The 15,680-nt window shown below is 42.1% G+C and overlaps 1 long non-coding RNA gene across 1 annotated transcript; it reads right to left on the minus strand.

Annotated features, from left to right (window-relative positions):
- Positions 1-3,903: 3,903 nt before the first annotated feature.
- On the minus strand, positions 3,904-12,382 carry LOC129385009 (uncharacterized). Its single transcript, XR_008612538.2, has 3 exons — positions 11,114-12,382; positions 6,131-6,215; positions 3,904-4,175 (listed from the first exon to the last, which is right to left on the minus strand). It is a non-coding gene; the product is annotated as an uncharacterized lncRNA (long non-coding RNA).
- Positions 12,383-15,680: the final 3,298 nt, after the last annotated feature.

The raw sequence follows: 15,680 nt of genomic DNA on the forward strand, positions 1-15,680 counted from the left end.
TGAACTGCAGCCGTCTGCTTCTTGTAAGGTTGTTGTTTCAGTTGTTTTTCTCATGTGTGCTATGAGCGGCGCATATAATGTGCAGTAGGGTCGTGGAATAAGACCAGTTAGAAGTTAGTGCTCATCCTGTCACCTGTACTTTTTCTTCCATACTCAAACTGAGTTATGCTAAAGCAAGATAAGAATCCATTCAGTCAGTTTGTGCCTTCGAACCAGTTCACCTCCACAGTGCACAATGATGCTATTATAAAGGGACATTGAAAATATTGTTTATTTTCTTTGAATAAATAAAGTTTAGTATGAAGTTTCACACTGCATTTTGCAAGTTTTAATTACCCTAGTATAAATTTGTATTCTAGAATGTGAAGGATGAAAACAAGCGTTTCCAACCTTACACATTTCCAATGACATCTAATCACTACAACTTAGAGGAAAGGCGCTACGATCTCAAACAGTCGCAACTTCTATCCGCGGTTGTTGTATATAAAGGCATTACGCACTGAGAGAATATGGTCAAATCTTAAAGCTAAAGCTACGGTAAAGGCTTGTACCAACACGCTTAAACAAATGAGAACATTTCAAAACACATAGTGCGGAGGTAAAAAAAATGGATCATGGAGTTTTACTTGCCAAAACTACAATCTGATTATGAGGCACGCCATAGTGGGGGGACTCCGAAATAATTTTGACCACCTGAGGTTCTTTAACGTGCACCTAAATCAAAGTACACGGGTGTTTCTGCATTCTGCCCCCATCAAAATGCGGCCGCCGTGGCCGGGAATCGATCCCACGACCTCGTGCTTAGCAGCCCAACACCATAACCCCTAAGCAACCACGGTGGGTACAGTGCACAGCTGTGAAAATTTTTCCTATACCAGAAATAAGTTTTTGGCCAGGGGCTCAAGAACCGGGGGAATCGCGCCCTGTCTGGCGCTGTTCACAGTGCCACCTCAGCCAACTGGCACATTTGCACGCGAGAACGAGAGCACCAAGTCCGGCCATGACTGGTAAACCCATATGACGATACATTACCAAAATATACAGTAACTAAAACAAAAGGACGCGTACAAACGAGATGTGTCCTTTTTATTCAACTGACATATAATCTTCGCGCCTTCTCCCCCTTGTACGATATAGAGGTTACACAGTTCTGCTTATTCTATCGTCTTACATCATGCATGCGCACTGAGCACATCAATACGTTCTGGATATCGCAGAAGCCGTTGTTCACGGCGTGAGACTCACGATAGCGAAGTCAAATGCGATCCTTCTAGAAATAAAGAAATTGTTTGCCTGCGACAAACTTTGCAAACAAGAAATAAAATACGAGCTTACCAAAATGCTTCGTCCAGGTTGGTGGCGGCACGCAGTTCGTTGGCGTTCACCGTTGCGCATTACGCTGTGTTGTTAATCACGCCGCCCTCGCTTGCAGGCGTGAGAAGAGCATCAAAGTATTATTCTTTTCTGTCAAATACTGCTGCTTCGTAAGTACAAATAGAAAATTTTGAGTTGTCAAGCCTACCCCAGCATACTGGCACATAACAGCTTCCCGCGCTCAAATCTCGCTGTGGATTCGAATTCGCGCTGCGTGCATTTCGATGAGCTGTGGGGCGCCACCTAGAAGAGTTTGAATATGGACAAAACAAAACAAAGTTCTAACATATGTCCGTCTAGATTATTTTATATTTATTTATTTAAGATATAAGGCACATGCTGTTTAGAAAATACTCACGGCAAACAATGTTTCAGTTTAGTTTCTTTGGCCCCTCGGCCCCTCCGATTTATGTCCATTGTCAGCTGGCCTGCGGCCTTTAAACGATATTCCTTACATATTGTGGCTCAATGTCGAGGACATTAAACCTGGTTGAATGGGGTTTAAATGTAGGGACAATATTTCGTTTTGTAGAGTATTGCTGCTGGGGATAAAGCGAGAAATATAGGCTGCTTCTCGTCGGCAAAAGGAGCCGGACGAGCAAGTCACGAAATGCAAGAAAACGAACGGCTTGCATGATTACTAGTAAAGTCTCGCTTGGTTGACCAGTGAGAAACAGCATAATTAACAACCTAACAAATACAATGGACAGCCGCCAAATCGTTGGTCAATTAGACATGTTAATGATGAGTCAGAGTGGTTGTTATTTCGTGTTTGTCCGTTTGTAAACGTGTTGTGCAAAGCTTCGTTTATTCGATGTTGTGCCCCATTTCCACCAGAAAAAGAAAGAAAGAAAAGCGGCGTGTTTCTGTTGACGCGGCACGCGCAAGTGAAACGGATTTACGGGCAAGCCGCGCGTGTCACGTTCACACATATATCGCTCAATAAAGCATTCCGGCGGTATCGATCGACATACCGGCCGCACCACTGGTGGTAACGGCTATAGTGGTACCGGTGGTAATAAGGGGAGCCGAAAGGACCTAGAACCTCAGGGCACTACAAGAATATATTTCATGGTTTCACACCTGCTTACTGCAAAAGTGTACAAAGTACATGCATGGTATAGCACTGTACTCGTAATGCAAAAATAAACGAATTAAAATTAATTTGTAAACTAAGAAACCAAGGTGAACCTTCAATAATTCACGAACAGGTAGGTTCACACTCAACTGACTCATGAAACAGTATGCTAGCTGTGCCAAGAATCTTAATTAGTCGAGCAATTAAGGGTGGTGACTGTCATGTGCAATGCCTTGGGGAAATGCATGCAGAAGTAGGACAATAGCTGTTGCTCTGTCTTTGCTCATGCCCTATCAACTGATTAATCACTTATTTATTTATTTTTATTTTCACATACTGTAGTCCAATTGGGCTATCGCAGGAGTGGGTTTGTACATTGCATATAACAAAATATTTTTCTGCACAAATCAACTTCAATGCCTTAAAAAACATGATAACTTCAATATAAAAGATACAATCAGTATAATAAACGCAGCATGAATCAAGTAAATACAATGATTTTTCTAATTTACCTAGTTTCACCTGGGAGTATACGTTCCATTTTTCAATTGTATGAGGAAAGCTATACTTAAACAGGTTAGTATGCAGTTGAAATGGAGCAAGGTTAAGTTTGTGGCTATTCCTAGTAGGTTTCAAATTATCAGGAGACAGATAGTTGTTCTTTAATGAGTAGTGTGGGGTGTTATTTGAATTATGCAACAATTTAAGGCATTCATAATCACGCTGCTTGGACAGAGGTAGTAAACCGATTTGTTGTTTATTTAAGTTCATTATTCCAAAAAATTGGAGAGTTGGAATTTCCCCTCACAAGGCACTATTGGCAATAAAATCACCTACAGTGCTTGTCGAATGGGTGCCGCAGTGCTACAGTTGACCTGCAAAGACGGGGCCGAACCCCTGCTTAGAAAATGGAAGAGAGGCCGAACTCTCTCGAGCCCTGGCTAACTTTGAGCACTGACTGTGTTGAGTGGTATACTATATATTGTACTACCACACAGTACAATGATGTATATTAATGATTAATACAGTAATATTATGTATATAATAATAATAATAATAATAATAATAATAATAATAATAATAATGATGATTCAGATCTGCTACCATATCTGCATCTCCTTCCTTCATGCTACAGAAAATGTCTATGGAATTCTTGCTGTCAAATCAATAAATATATACTTCAGAGCATTGTTGCGTTGTTGTGACATCACTGGAAACATCACTTCACAACATTAAATCTTTATCGGTCAAACCTGTGCTCAGAAAAACATGTGGCACTCAAAGCACAACAACCCAGCGGCGAGCATGGTGTGTCAAGCGCGTCACATGACTCGTCAAAGGTCGTAACATAATTGCTGGTGCTATATATATATATATATATATATATATATATATATATATATATATATATATATACATACCTTCCGCAAAGTACAACACTATTTGCATCTCACGTTGACTGATATCTTTCAATTGTTAGTAGGTGAAATGCAATCCACAGAAAAAGGATAAACAATTGTATGCATATCTATCAGTATAATCACGGAGTATCAGGCTGGGCATCAACCAAATTGATTCTTAATATCTGTAACTGTGGCGAGGAAAGCATATGTCGCCTTGAAGAAGACAAGTCCACTTGTTGAAACGTTGGCTCCTGCTTTCATCTTGTTCTCGGTTTGCTCATCGTCTTGAATTTCCATTTCCTGCCTTCCCCATGTTTTCCCTGGGTTTGTATACATGGTATTTTAACACGCAGCCTAAAAGATTGCAGATTCTTCTCCTATATGCATAGTTGGTATATAATTGTGAATCAGCAACACACTAAAAAAACGTTTTCTTCTAGCATAACACTGAAGCATACAAAGTTGAAAATTTACTGTGCCTACCTGGGCGTCATTTCACATATTTAAGAGGTGAATCATTTTCCTTTGTGTACATGTGCATTGGGCTAGCTCCCAGATCAAACTATATGCCATCAATCTGCACAGTTGGCACAGTAGGAATTCACAAGACAAATTTTAGCAGAGTGCACCTTGTTTACACTTTTCTGCATTTCTGTATGCAAGATATAACACTACAATTTCCGCTGAAGATACTGTGCTTGTTGTGCAGGCCATGTTTTGATGCTAATGGATGGCACCTGTATAATCATGTAAGACTTTTGTGAATATATTGGCACAGCAGCACCTTCTGTTATTTTGTATGTATATTTCTGACCAGCAACACAACCAAGCAGAGGTATATTGTGCTGTAGGCAAAACATGTGGCCACTTAGATTTGGCAGCTCTAGATGGGCACATCGCATCTAGTCGTTCCTCACCCCACTTTAACATTTACATTTCACCAATGGCAAAGGACAATGTTGGATTCCGTAAAATATCCAATTTCAAATGCACTATGGATGACTGACTTTTGAAAGAACAATGAAGTGATGCCTGGAAACCTGTGTACCAACTTTCTTCCCATATTAGTTACTATAATGCCTTACAATGTGTCTTAAAATTCTTCACATGGTGCACCTAAATTTGGTGCTAGAGTGGAGAGGAGTGCAGTAGTTTGACTTTACCTAGGGTAGCAAAATGCCTCACAACACTGCTACATCAAAGTAGCAGTGTTGCAGCGCTCAACGGTGCCCTTAAAGGCATCAGTTGCGCCCATCACATAACAGGGGCAGGGGGAGTACAAACATAAATGAGATTACAAAGAAATAGTTACAACAAATAATAGGACAAAGTAAAGAACAAAGGTATGCTAACATTGTTTAGGTATTAAGAAACAGAATGTAAGAAATCATAAGAATTGCAAAACAAAAGTTATGCACACAGCAAAATAAAATGTTGAAAATATGCATGCACACATAAACTACGGTATTAATACAGGTATTTATTAGTAACTCACAAAAACAACTAAACAAGAATGTAATAAAAAAGGCAACTAATTAACAGTGCGTAGCACGTCGTAAAATTTTAATGTCAGATTCTGTGGCAATATCAGAGGGAAAGCAGTTCCCTTCAGTGATGGTGCAGGGTATAAAGGAGCATGCATATTGTAACGTGCGAGATGGTGTACGCTTAAATATGAGGTGGTGATCCCGGCATGAAAATACGACAGGTGGTGACTGAAAGAAATCATTGTGAAGAGAAGTACGATTATAAAGTTTGTCAAGCAGGCAAAGACACACTGATTTGTGGCGAAGGGATAGTGCTTGTAAATCAGTACGTGCTTTTAATGATGACACGGAAGTGTAAGATGAATAGTCGGAAAATATGAAGGTGAGCAGCCCAGTTTTGAACAAATGCAATCTCGTCAACAATGTTTACCTGCCAGAGTGCTATATTAGCGATGCGTATTCGAGCTTTGTGTGGATTAGTGTAGTGTAAGCAAGTTTATGTATGTTGACAAAAGCATGCTTTAGGTTTAATTTGATGATGCCAAGAGAGTGGTGAGCTGCTGCAAAGATGGAGTAAATGTGGTGGTTTCATGCTAAGTCGTAATGTAAATGAAAACCTGTGCTGGTAGTTGAATGTTAAACTGGGATCTTCGAAATAGTCGATGACTTGTGAATTAATAATGTGTTCCATAAGTTTGCGAATTGTACTGGTTAATAATATTCATTGGTAGTTAAAGGGTGATAAACACTCGCTGGATTTGTAGAATGGGAGGACTTTAGCCACTCACCAGTCTTAAGAATGAACCCAGGGGGTATGTTGCGACACTAGCTGGGACACATTCTTGAGCAGCTTGTTATTAAATTTGCTGTGACCTGTTGTAGATGAAGTTTTTAATCTGTTTAGTAAGGTAAAAATGCCCGACCCACTAATAACAATTTCAGACATGTCAGATTGCATGGGGAAGTCAGGGCATGCAGTGATGTCTTCACATTTGGACACTCAACAAAACATGTCATTTAGTAACTGCACACACTATAACTCAGGAACTACATCACCACCAGAATTAGGATTATGTCAGGCTGTGAATAGGGGTTTATTACGTGCCATAATCACTGTTATTCATAATAAATCATAGCTGTAAACCTGTTGACGTGTGGATTTTAGTAGCATCTGGCATTCTTTGTCACATAATATGTATCTTTGCCATGTCTTGGCTTTTTTTTTTATTTGCCATTCTATAGAGCGCTTCATTTTATTTATGAGGTGCTGCAGGCGTTTATTGAATGTTTTGTTGCATCTAATGCTGAGAAAAAGGACGAACATTTTGATAAGATTTGCAAAGGTGGCTCTAAACATAACCAGTTCTCTTCAATAGCTCGACTGTGTCTGCAAAGGTGGCTAATTAACGATTATGCCGAGTAATGTTGGCCCTATTGTAGCACCTAATGTGTTTAGTAGTGTTTTCTTTTTTGTTAAAGAGAAGTTAAACAGACCTACTATAACTGCATGATCAGACAGCCCGTCCAGGTGAGTAATGCCGGAACAGATTAGAGGATCGCTGGTCGAGATGAGGAGGAGGAGGAATGAACATTTATTTTTGAAACAGTATCCCGGGTTAAGCCCCAGTTCTACTCTAGGTGGGAGGTCTCCTCATTCCAGGAATCCTCTGGCCTTCGCTGCCTCCTTGGCCCTGGCGACGAGGTGTCATTGTTGCTCCAGGCCCTCGGAGACGAGCTTGGCCTCTCACGTTTCAATGAGGTCTTCGCTTTCTTGTCTGGCGTTATATTCTTTCGGTGAAGGCGATGCGTCTGTATCTAGATGCCATGGACACTCGAGGATCAGGTGCGCCAAGGTGTATGGTAAGCCGCACATTGGGCAGCGGTATCCTTGTAGCATTGGGCATAGTCTGTGCATGAGTATTTCCTTGTAGCATTTGGTATAGTCTGTGCATGAGTATTCCGTGGGTGTAAGTGTTACTCTGTAGTCTTCTGAGTGTGGTACTTTCTTCTTCGGTGAGCTTTGGGTGAGGTGGTGGGTGCAGCCTGCGTTCCAGCCTGTGATATTGAAGGATCGCTGAGTAGGTGATGGGTACGGTCTCTGCCCCTGCTGACGCAGACCGGCATCTTGAGAGTAGGAAGGGTTGGCCCGGCAGGTGTGGCCTCGGGCCACGGCGTGTGCTGATTCGTTCCCCTCCAGCCCGTCATGCCCAGGAACCCAAGTCACGCAGGTGTAGCGGATCGAAGCGCTGTCGTGCTTCAATATCTTTAGTGCTTCTGTCGACACTAGACCCTTAGCATAGTTCCTGACAGCTGCTTCAGAATCGGAAAGAACTACAGCTGCGTCTGCACGTGGTAGTTGCTAGGGCGATCGCCGTCTCTTCTGCAGTCTCAGAGTTTTGCGCACGGACTGTGGCAGACGCTAGCTCTCTGCCCTTAGAATCTGTGACGTTCAGGGCGTAAGCATTTCTTTGCGGGTATTTGACTGTGTCGGTGTATCTGGCATCCGGACCTTGCCTGTGTCTTTGCCGTAGGGCATCCACTTGGGCTTGTCTTCTTTCCTTGTGGTACAATTGGTGCTATGCACAGGGATTTGCAGATGTTTGGAGGAATTCTTTCTTTTCAGTCCGTGGTGGCCTATAAAGGTTTCACTGTAGCTCAGCCGTTGCAGCACTGATCTCCTGGTGGGCATGAGCTTAAGTCATTCTAACTGACTGGCTTCGGCTAATTCTTGCCAGGTGTTGTGTATGCCCGTCTTGAGAAGTCTCGTAGTCAAAGCCGTAGATGGTAGGCCCAGGGCAGTTTTGATGGCTTTGCATATTTGAATGTTAATTTTTTTCTACCTCTGATGAGATCTAGAATATTGGCCAGTGTACATGATGAACAGGTTGGGAGAGTAATGAGTTGAGGTAACATGAAGTGTAGACAGGAATGAAGGAAAATATGCCATTGAGCGTGAGCAGCTGTGACAGATTCTGTTGTCCAGTTAATAATGGAGAAATTAAAATTGCCATAAATGATCACAGCTGAATGCCAAAATAGCATATGCACTTTATTTAGAATGTTTTGAAACTCGCTTGAAAATGCACAATTTACATCCGGAGGGCAGTAGTATGCACTTATGAGAACATTCTGCTTGAGCATTGAAGTGAAATGAAAATGTGCTCTAGGAATGAACGAATGCCAGTTGGAACTGCAAGAATTTATTTTTTTAAAGCTATGAGCATGCCACCTTCTATGCAGTTGCATCATTCACAACAAAAAGTGTTGCATGCAGATGTGAAAAGAAAAATTTTATAGGAGATGGTATCGTTTAGCCACGTCTTGATTAGTACAAGAAGAGATGTCACGCATGAATCAATGAGTGATGAAAGTGACATATATTTTGACATCAAACTTCAACCTCTAGTGCATGAGAATGACAGGTTTGTAGACGTGTTATGGGTGTGTGGTTGCATAAACTGTCAGTTTCCACACTTGCATAAGATGAAGGTTTGGCTTGTCATTCTTAAAGCATGCTGAGACAGACGCACTGCACAGTTTATTTCCGAGTCCCAAACGTATGTGTCGTTGTTGACCAAGAGCTTGTTAAAAACCAAGCAAGCTTAGTGTGAGCTGTCTCATACTGACTACAAATTTTAAAAAATTAATAAGAAAATAAATATATCTGTCATCCTGATTGCTGATTTGCTGTTCCTAAGTGATGGAGTAGTGTGAAAGTGACATATTTTATTTGTACATATTGTACTCAACCCACTGCAACAGTAAAAAAAAAGGAAAGGAAGGAAAATGTAATTTTGTGAAATTATACAGATGGAGCATCCTTCTTTTTTTTATGCTGAAGTAAACAATCAATATATGCACATGTGAATACGATATATGTGCATGCACTAGAATAACTTTCACCAGTCATATTATGTCAGCAAGACAGCAAGGTGGGCGAATTGGTTAGGATTTATCTTAGTTTTGGTAACAGCTAGCGCAAAGGTACGATGAGTAGAAAACGTTATTAAATACACGAGCAGGGCTGTTAATGGTTTGTGAACACTTTTCTGTAACGCTATGTGTTATATCCGCGTCCACAGCGACCAGGCCGGCATGGATAAGCGTAGTTTATGATTGAGCTCTTCCTTGTCATTTGACGCGCTGATAACCACGACTTATTACAATACGGCAGTTTCTTAACGTTTGCTAATCCGGCTTGGGCAAAGCTCCCGTCGTTGTGTGCCACCTCACGTCCGCCGTACGCGGTGCCGGCCGGGCAATAATAGATTGACTTTTGGATGGTAGTACGCTCGCTGCGTGAGGGCACCCCGCAGGTGAAGGGCATGGGAAAATAGCCCATTCTTACGACGCGGGGTTCGGTATGTGACCTGTGATTAGCCCGAGGGTTCAGATTAACTGCGTAGCTGTTGCGCGGCCCAATGCTTCGCGCTGCCCGATTGTAGACGGTGGACATTGTAACATATTTTAATTTCGCTTGCGTTTCGCTCGCGCAAGAACTTTCCACGACTCGCTGACTTCCCGTCTGTTGCCAATGAATGTTCCCCGGCCAGACGCTCCTAGGTCCAAGCCCGGCCCGGGCCCGAGTCAGCAATTGCTTGGCCGCCCCGAGCATCCTTGGACCGAGTTTGGCATATGCGGCCGACAACGCTTTCTGTCTGGCCAGCGCTAGTAGTAAAATCGTGTTTTGTCAACAATTAAGTTAGCGTGTTGACGGTACGTGAAACGTCGATCGCTTCCGTATCACAGCTCTGTTGGCATTAGCCTCTTTAGGTGCGATTGCGATCACTTTATTCCGACGGTTATGCTATGTTATGATAGAGCAGGCAGGCCGGATCGAGGTGCCGTACTCGCTAGGGCCTTTCCTTGCCGTGCTGCGCGTACACTATCACCGATAGGTCGTTTATATGGACGGTAGGTAATAATAATAACGATAACCCCGAGAAAGGAATCCATTGACATACTGGCCCTGGAGATAGGTTCATGTTTGCCGAATCGCACCGTATGTATGTATGTATGACTCGGTCGAATTGGCACGTACAGTTGAGAGGCTCTCATGAGATATGCTCGCCGACGACATGCCGATGAAGTGCTGTTTAGTATTTTTCTCGCACACAACTATGTAAACGAACTTCCTATTAGCGTGTATACGAATGATGAGGGCGGCATATAGGTACAGTACCGTACATATTCGCCTGAAGAGGAACATTACAAATGTGCACATGGTATTCACATTTTATTAATTTAATGATGATATATGTGGGCTGTGTGGACCTTTAGGGTGTAGTGTAATATGCAATGTAGGAATGAAGTATTAAGAACACAACAACAAAATTTCTTGTCATACGACCAACTGAGTAAAATCTGCTTTTCAAGTGAACAAACATACCCCACAGGAATGCCACTTGTAGCTTTTTCAACTGAGCTACCACATTTTTAGTCACATATGCAGCTAGGGTATGCAATCCAATTTTAGAACATGGCTTAATTAGCAAAAAGCTTTCATAATCTCGAATACAGTTAATGCATTAGAGGTGCAGCCTTAGTTACTGTACACATTGCATAATCTGCACACTGCAGAGCATTAATTTGCATAATTTGTTTTGTACTTTCTTCTGCATGTGGCTGCAAGCCTTTGTTTTCAAGAGTGCGCCTAGGAAAAAAAGTGTTTGTGTTTCGTTTGGATGATGCACTTCGGTGGCCAAGAGAAGAAACATGCAAATTATAATATTTTTTTATTAAGATAGCTGCATTGGACCAGCAGGACCTACCTTTCATACCATGATTAGGGCAAGACAGATGGCACCTGACAAAATCCAGAAAATGTATCATCCACTCTGAGTAATTGGTGAGCAAGCTTCAATACCATGAGGGGCCAGTGAGCCTTGGCTTTGGTATGACAGGAACAGTCTTGAAAATACCAAAACATATGTGCATAAGGGACAGGAGTTGCCTCTGTCTGAAACCCACTGATGACTCCATTATAGACGTAAGCAGCAGTGCTTGTGCCATGCTCTGCTGCTTAATTTCAGAGAGACTAAGAGATGAACGAAAGGCATAGATAGAAACATTGAGAGGAGCATTATTTATGTTCTTTTGCAATATCATGCTGCAATTACCACAAATTATAAACACTGCAATAGTTGTCTCTAGCTTGCTCATTTTAATAATCGTTCCATTCACAGTCTCAACTCAACAGCATAACACAACATATTAACTTATTGCGCTAAAGTCTGAGAGTGTGTTGGTTACATATACTACATTTGGTTACATTTACGTATACTGGATGAGTGAGGGGCATATGAACACACTTAGTGCTGCTTTCCAACTGAGATTATTCAATCCATTGAGCAACCTGACTTTAAACTTTTGCAGGTGACTGTTCAAGTCAATGCACATACATTTACCCACATCTACTGTTTGTTCTATATTGATTTCTCTTTTACGAGTAATCACTGTGGATTATAAGGGATATTACAATTAAACATTGAAGGCCATAATTATGAAAATAATATGGCCTTTGAAAACAAAAAGCATAGACAGGCCATCAAAATGACAGCAAAAATAAAGAATAAATTAATTGTTTGTTTAAAAAGAAGCCTAATAAGCTTATTAAATCACCCATGACATGCCTCTTAATTGGCTCTTGAAAGTTGAGCTCCAAGACTGGCATGCTGTGTATATCACTGACAGTAAGCACCAGACTAGCAATACCAGAGTAACAGGGGAATCACCCATTGCAATCACCTCTGAAAATTTAGTCAATGGAGTTAGAGAGCTCTTCTAAATCACCTTTCTAGCAGCGGAGTAACACTGTACCATTTTGGAACAATACATTTGTGCTTCTCTGACATGACCCAAATACCTCAAATGGATCCCAGTACATATGGGAGAAGTAACCATGAATGGCCCTCCCAACCTCAATGAGAAGGCCGACCGAGCCGCGCGAGAACTAATCCACCGCGTCTCGGACAGTGACGGCACAACACCCCGCAACCCCCGGGGAAAGGGGAAGGACAGCGGGGAGGCAACGACAACGAAGTAGCGATACGAGACAATAGGCATAGACTGGTCACGTACCACGACATACTGACACACTATACGAAACGAGGAGAAACATACCCACAACCCCGCAAACAACTCGACAGGTTTCAAGAAACAGATTGGAGGAGGTTGCAAACCAGAATATTCCGAAACCCAGTACATTTAGACAGAGTAAATTCAACACAATACCCAGACGCGAGCTGCAAGCTCTGCAAGCACGAACCTGCATACAATGCACAGATCTCATGGAAGTGCACACAGATCAGATCTATATATCTAGAGGACAAGATAGAACAGGACCTTCTCGAGGAGCGATAGCTAAGCGCTCTGACTAGCTCGGAACTACACGACCAACTATGGGCTATCCAGTGGGCCCGGGCAGCAGTGGAAAGGCTATGCCTCACCGCACATAATGCCCGGGTGGCCTGAGCCTGGGCTGGAAACCTTGCAGATCCTTTTCTCATTAGTTATTTCCGTACGTCCCTCCTTGGTTCAAAAAAATTTACCTTCCTAAACGCCATGTGCATCTTTAGAGGCATGCCTTATAGAGATACACTGGCAATTTAATCTCTCCCCCATGGATGCTAAAAAGTCTCAAAAGGCAAAATGCTACTCCCTGATAGATGCTTCATATCAAAGAACATTTGCCCTTTTTACACACAATGCTTTGTTTAAGGTCACATTCAGAGCAAGTGAAAAGCACAATTAGGCCTATAATTCCCTGCCTGTAATGATACTTTGTACAAACTTGCTGTGAAACAGTATTGCATGAAGCTACACTGACTCTCTACAACTGCAGAAGATTACTCTTTTCATTCAGGCAGCAGTGACATTTCTTTCCATTCATAATAAGTGAGTCAAGATGCCTGTGCTCACATTATTAAAATTACGTATTTCCTGATAATAAATTGCAGTTAAGAATACTGCGTCCTTGACAGTGCTTGCAAAATTGATGCAGCAATGGCTGTCAAACTTGAGCGTAAAAGCATGTGTCGCATCAGAGCAAACTTTTCAGGGTAGAAAGACGGTAAGTGAGCCTGGCACAAGAGGTGCGGGTAGATACATGTTCTTGATGTTGTTGTGTTCTTTGTTATCTGCCATGGCATTGAGAAGGCCAGAGATGTGTCCCTGTACCTAGTGTAAGCAAGCATTAAAAGTGAGTAGTTGTGAAGCTTGTGTATCTTCTGACAAAGCTATGTGGCTTTACTGTCTTGCTTCAGCTGCTAAATGGCACTCAAGGAATTGGTGTGTCTGTATTTGGGTGAAGTTTGATAAAAATGAGGCTGCCTCATTGGTGTCATGTGTGACTTTACCGTGTACCAGCCCCGTTCTGCAGACTCTTGTCATGTATGGTATGAAGCTCAAGTAGAGTTGCAGACATCCATTGTAGATTCCTTATTTTTATAAAGAGGGAAGTACTTAAGGCTGACTGATACTATGCTTCCATCTCTTGTAATAGCAGCGTCTGTACAAAATACATTGGTCCAAAGGAACATCAGTGTACAGCCGTGCCATGGCCTTAAGTCTGTTCTTGCACCCAAGCAATCAGAAGTGACTGCAACATGCAACCTCTTTAATTCAAATGCTCATTCACATTGAATTAGCAATGCTGCCGTGGTGTTCACCTGGGCATGTTCTTGAGCGAACAGAGGAAGAGCAGCTATTGCCCTCATCACGTTCTGAATAATGATCTCAATCTGGTCCCTCTGCTTCAGTGAGGGCCAGTAAAACTGAGCCTGATAAATAATATGTGGCTGGAGTACAGACCAAACAGCATTACTGGCTATTTCGGTACAATCTTCTCCACATTTAGATGCAATCCTTCATATCAGGTGGAAGGTTGACATTGGTGTCTTCTTTATTTTGCCTAGCCAATTTGATCTTGTTCCGGATTGGCGAACATCGAGACCAAGGATCCGTACTTCTATTTCTTGTAACAAGGACCAGTGCCGGTAGCCAGGAATATATTGGTGCATGTGTTGGGGGGGGGGGGGGGGGTGAGCATTGTCTGCACATTGTCCTATGCCAGGTAAACAGACATGTTGGGTTGGGGGGCAAGGAGTTACGTTCCCGGTGTAGAGCATGCTGCAAAGCAATGCCGGTCTAGCCTGGTGTGGTTGGAAACGCCTTTCTCAAACTAATTGCCAATAATTGTTAGAAAGCTATATTGTGGCTACTTTTCCTTGCAGCAAGGTGTGTATTGTCCAAAATGAGTGATGCACGAATGATGGATGTCGCTGCACCTATTGCTGCCTGCAAATGTGAGCCACCATTCAGGAGCACAGCAGTACTGGACGGTAGTGCTAGTAAATTTGCATAATTAGCAAGGCTTCAATATGCATACCCTGGAGTTAAATGTCAATATTGATTAAAATGGCTGTGACATATGAGTAGGCTTTGTTTTTTGTGGCCATTATCTGGCTTTCGCGCACCCCCTGGATGGGCTGTATTATTCTTGCATCCCTCTGACAACAAACATTTGCTTGTGAGTACTTCTTGCTACCTTTATTACTGATTTCCTTTCTTGATACTCAGATCCCTGTCTTTGCAATGTGGCCTCTGGCTGTTTATGTTCTTAGGAATGCAGACTTGTATGATGTTAACATATCTGAAAAGAAGCAGTATACACACTGAATACTTGAATGATAGAAAGCCACTGCTGTAAAATTAATGGTCAATCTCGGAAAGGGTCACCTGAATTGGCCACAATGAATAATTTACTGAAGCTATAAAAGCTGCTTTTCTGAATAAATTTTCCAAGACAAATACAGCAATATGCATGTCATGTTTGACGAGAATTCACAATTACCTGAAGCATATTTGCTTTGAGAATTAGTCCCAGGTGCCACAAGCACACTTGATGCAGAAGCTTGAAAGCAGTACAGTGACAGCCACACACCTCTACCACGTGGAATAAAAAAAATCCCAGACGGTAGCACACTACTCCCAGTTAAAAAAACAAAACACATGTTGTCATTTATTGAAATTGCTCTTTATTTTTAAAAGTTCAATTCAGAACAAGTTACTACAGAGTGTATTAATGTTTATGTTGGTTTCCATATTACATACCCCTCTGTGGCAACAAAATGCTGCACATACGCAATCAGTCATGCATGCCCTCCTACAAAGAGTGAAATGGAATCTGAGTGAATCAAGTGACATGTGGCTCATTTGTAGTTGTAGGTAAACTTGATGGCTGATAGCACTAAGGGCAAGTAATAGTAGTATAAAGTTTATTTCTCTTAGTGGTTTGGGCGGTCGGTGCGTCCCTCAGTCCAGGGCTCCACTGATCTC

Source organism: Dermacentor andersoni, chromosome 5 (genome assembly GCF_023375885.2).
Source record: "Dermacentor andersoni chromosome 5, qqDerAnde1_hic_scaffold, whole genome shotgun sequence".
Lineage (NCBI taxonomy): Eukaryota > Metazoa > Arthropoda > Arachnida > Ixodida > Ixodidae > Dermacentor > Dermacentor andersoni.